We start from the raw sequence: 5,206 nt of genomic DNA on the forward strand, positions 1-5,206 counted from the left end.
CAGTTTTCAGAGTGTTTGGTTTCCGAGGCACCCCATTTTTGCTACCTTACCAAGTCCCTCTCAAAGTGGGAATCGCAGTGATCCTTAGACAAATTGGTGGCTTACAAGAGACAGAGTTGACAGACAGGGGTAAAGGGACTATTTTCCCTGCAGCTACCATAGCTCACCAATTTGTAATAACAAAAGGAGGCTGGAATTGCTTTGAGGATTTCCTCAAGCCTTATCATTTGTCCACTGTAGTGTCCAGGTGTGCTGATCCAGAAGACTTCTTCAACGATATGTTTAGGAAGAAGGTAGCATGCAGAGGTAGGCCTCATCAATTCCAGTTTCCTGAAGACCTCATCAGAAATGAGTTTGATCTAGATGAGTAGGAGCTAAGGAAACAAAAGTGGGTGGCTTATAAGAAAGCCTTGGATTTTGTGCATCAGTTTGATGCTAGCTATGACCCATTGTCTAGCTTTTTCCCACTGGAAGAGAAAATAATGTTTTCGATTGTTTGCTTTGAAGATGTGATGCAGACACTGAAGGAGAAGAGGGAAGCTGTAATCAAGAGCAACCCTGAGAAGGCAAGAATGATACTAAGTAGGTCAGCTTCCAACACGGCAATTCCTCCTGGTGATTACACACTGCATAAGAAATCTAGCTATAGTGTGCTGATGCCTACAACAGGGGAGCCCTCTACCTCCAAAGGAAAGAGGAAGATACAAGATGTCATTGACATCCAAAAAAGCCCAAAGAAGCAAAGGGTGGGGAAAGAAGTGCAATCAGATACACCTTTGTATTCCCCATCCCAATCCCCTATCCATATAGGAAATGAGCAAGCAACAACTGAGCAACTCCTACAGTTAGGTAGTCTAGGGGAAATTGCATACACTTATGATGAAGTGGAGGAAGGAATGCCAGAAGAACCCATTGCTACTGAAATGGATATCACTACCACTGAACTCAAAGGCCAGGAGTGGGATGCTGAGATAAAATAGGCAAGTAATGCCTTTTTAGCTGATAACAATTTTGTCACATCAGAAACATTTATTCAGTTTATATGGAAACAACACATAGATAAATATAATGCTAGATGTGAAATGAGAAAGGCTGAGCAGCCCAATAAAGATCTAGCCCTGGTGGAAGAGGAAATAAAGCAAGAGATGATGGAAGAATTCAAAACCATCACCCCTGAGAAGGGAAGAGATATGGTAGCACAAACTGGAGTGCTTATCTTACCCGAATGGGATATAGCAGACGCCCTGGTACTAGATGCAGTGAGAAAAGAGACTAAACCCATGGAGGGGATTACTTTCAATAAGGACAATGCTGCACTCGTCATGTGGTCTCTCAAGAGAAATGAGAGTAAGAAAAGCAAATACACCCCAGGGTCAAGTTACCTTGGTGGAATGATGGTGAAGAGAGTGCAGAGTACAGGGGTAGTGGAGGCTGCTAGCACTGTGTTAGAGACTGCAAAATTTAGTGTTGCAGTAGCAGAGAGGGAAGCCAAAGAGAAAGAGGCCCTCCAAGTTAAGTTGGAACAGTTTTGAAGGCCTATAACAATGCCAAGGAGGAGGTAAGAGGTAAGGATAGCATCATTGCCAAGCTGCAGAGCCAGTTGATTGGACAATACCATCAAGATGAGTCTTCAACACTGATGATTTCCTCTTCTCCTGCAAGACCTCCAGCTACTAGCCCTATCATTGAGTTTCCACCCTCTCCAGCACCCTCCAGCTCTCAAATGGTTGAAATTACTCCTCAAGAACTAGAAAACTTGAAATAGGCTCAGGCCTTATATGCAAAGAAGTATGAGGAGAGAGTAAGAGCTACACTTTCCAGTTTTGCAGATACAATAAATGCTTCATTGCTCTATAACAATGTAGGTAAAATTATGGATATATGGAATGAGCTCAGGAGAGACAAGGCCATTTTGACACCTTTTTTTGATAAATGGAGGCCTAGGGAGCAAGATTTAGAGTTTATGTGTGTATCCTGCGATGAGGCAAGGGCCAATCCCATCATCAAATCCACTTTTGATGTCACTAAAGTCTTAGTACAATTAGCAGCAGAGGTGGATAATGTGGATAGGAAGGTTAATTTGTGCAAGAAGGAGTACACTGATCAAGTTTTTGAGTTGCTCCCAGGAGTTTTTGCTAGCCCGGATCAATTAAAGGACAAACAAATGTGGCTTAAGGAGATAGAAGCTAAATTGTCAGCAAGAGTTAAAGGAATTATTGATCTTGATGATGCTTCTTTCTTTGTTGTAACAATACAAGAGATAGAGAAAATTAAGTCACATTATGGTTTTCTCAATTCAGAAGTCAACAAAATGAGAAATTCTTGGAAAAGGTTGACTAAGACTAAAGATAAAGTGATTAATTTCTCATGGCCGACAGAAGAAGTGTATGGTGAGTGGACAACTAAATATGCCACCCATGATCCAGAACAGTCAGAGAGCACCCCTGAAAAAGTAGAAGAGGTTACAACTGAACAACTTGTTGAAGATATTGCAGAGGCCGAAAAGAGCTTGTAACTGTTTTTGCGAAAAGCTTGTAACCTCTTTATTTTGAAAGAAATGATTGTAACAAACTCTCCTCGAGAAGTCCGAAGCTTTGTGCATCCATGTTGTTATAAATGGATACCAGGACTAGAGGAAAGGGGATCGCAAAGAATTGTAAGAAAATGGTGCAGAAATTTATCTAAGTTTTTCTAAGTCTAATGGAGAATACTCAAAATTTCTTGGAATATTTCTTGAACTAAATATCAATATACAGACCATCGGTTTTGAGTAAAGCTTTGTGTTGTCTTCAAGTGTGTTTACAAATTTGTTTACTGCTTTCATTCTGAATAATCTAGGGTTGTTCTGTTTGAATGGAATTGCAAAGCAATTTTAGTAGAAGTGTTCGTTAGCTTTTCTCTTTAGAAGGGAAATTAAAGATGCGGGGATCACTTATACCAGTAAACTCTTTGGAAGAGATTTTGAATTTTGATGATCATAGCTTAATTTGGAATGCATAAATTCTTGTAGGTGTCAGGCATATACAAGGATTAATAGGAACCAAGCCAATGGGAAACATAAAGATGTTTTGTTTGAGGAGTCTTATTTGAGTTTAGATGACTCTGTGACCTTGGATAAGGCACTGGTATTAATTGAAGTTATTTATTGCATGTTTTGTTGATCGAAATGCTGAATTTAAGTACAATTTCCATTCTTTGTTTTCAGTTGATTTCAAGGTGAATAGATCCACTGGTTTTCTGGACTAGTTTGCTGTGGGTTTATGTTTGAAAGTGTGAATTCAATTCACAAAGGTATACCCACCTGGGCTTTGAGTAAGTCCGAAGTGTAGAAGGTTCAATCAAACCTTGTCATATGTTGTCTTGAGAATTTCCTTATCTTTAATGTCTCTTCTGCACCGAGTTTAACCATATTATTCTAAGGATGTTAAAGGGAATCAGATTTTGAAGACAACAGGCTGTACTATATGAGCTAACACAAAGACTAGGTCACATCATACAATATATGTTGAGGTAAGGAAAAAACTCCTATTACTAATTGATGAGAGTTTAGATAATCAATAAAATTGGTTAGTGGATGATTCAAAATAAGAATTAAGTAATATTTAAATAAAAGTAATTAAATATACAAATTTGTCATATCATTTTTTTCCATCAGTACTCATTTCCTCCAAAATATCATATCATTTTTTTAATAATAATAAATCAATCAAAATAAAATCTCCATTTTGACCAGAAATTAAGGACTGTGGGAAAACCCCAATATAACTTTATGAAAAATCTGAAAATAAGCTATGATTAATCTTTGAATTTTTTAGGTTATGATGCCCACCAGGAGCACCACCAAATTTAGCACACATGGCCATAATTTTTGAGTTTGCAGAATGAAACTACACCTACAGCACCTACAGCAGCAAAATATTAATAAGAATAATGATTATAGCAGTACTGTTGAGAACATGTGGACAAAATTTACATTGAAAAATTGCATGCATGCCTCTATATATTCAGGGTCTGTATTCATGGAACACAAACATTTTCAGTTAGTTTATTTAGGAATCATGTGTATAGGAGTTTGTACTTTTTCTTGACTGTAAACCATTCATTCTGGTGGCTTTTGATTTACCTGCTAATATTAACTATTGAATGTAGTAGACCACAACAAAGGTATTTTGTATTTTTGACTGCAACAAGTAAAAGTATGAGAAAACTTTTTTAGTAAATTTATTAAGAAGAAGATTATAAATACATATAAAGAAATTGAAAAGCAGTCTTTGTTGGTAACTGATGTGAATCAGTCAGTTTGTATGAGTTGTTTTTAATTTGTTAAATAATTTTCATTAATATGTTTTTTAGTTTTAAGAATTTTCATTTTTTTTAATTTAATTTATTTAATTTTTATTATATGATGATTTATTTCAATATAGAGGTTTTATTCTAACCTTCACAACTATATAAAAGATAATATTTTATAGAGGTTGAGGTTCTAGGAGGTTGAGGTTTCCTTTGAAGATGTTGCTAAGCCTTTAGTTTGCTGTTGGGTTTTTAAGTTTTAAAAAAATAATAATTTTTTTTTAGATAATCTCTGTTAAAGTTAAACTTGCAAATACTATGATAAGCTTTTGATTATGGATTATGGTTGCTTTAAACTCTGGAGGTTTTTTGAATTGATGAAGAAATAGTATAGGGTTTAATGCTTTTCAAGATAAACTTGTTTTCATACTCAGCTCAGAATATGTGGGCATCGAAGCTAGATTCCCTCATTGTATATTCAGGGATTGGTTTCAAATATCTATCTTAGGCTCTCTGGTCTTTTGGAATTCTGGATCTTTATGCTGTAGTCTTTTCCAACAATGAATATATAAATCTGGCTCCACTAAAACCACGGGTTGCAGGATCATAGAGCAGACTGAAAGCCATGGGTTGTAGGACACATGTATTTTTTTGATAAGATGAGAGTTGTAGGACATGTATTTTTTGATAAGATGAGAGTTGCTGCGAGACTCCAAATGATAGATTTTATCTTTGAGGTACTTCTCAAGATCATCTCTAACTGAATCAGCAAATTTTTGTGCAAATGATTTCATTTGAGATAATGTTAAGAAGTTCTAAAAGATAAAATCTGTCATTTAGAATCCTTCTGCAACTTTCATCTGTCAAAAAAATACAAATGTATGCTGTAGATGTGATAGGGCTGAGGAATGTACAA

This window comes from Cryptomeria japonica, chromosome 7 (genome assembly GCF_030272615.1).
Source record: "Cryptomeria japonica chromosome 7, Sugi_1.0, whole genome shotgun sequence".
Lineage (NCBI taxonomy): Eukaryota > Viridiplantae > Streptophyta > Pinopsida > Cupressales > Cupressaceae > Cryptomeria > Cryptomeria japonica.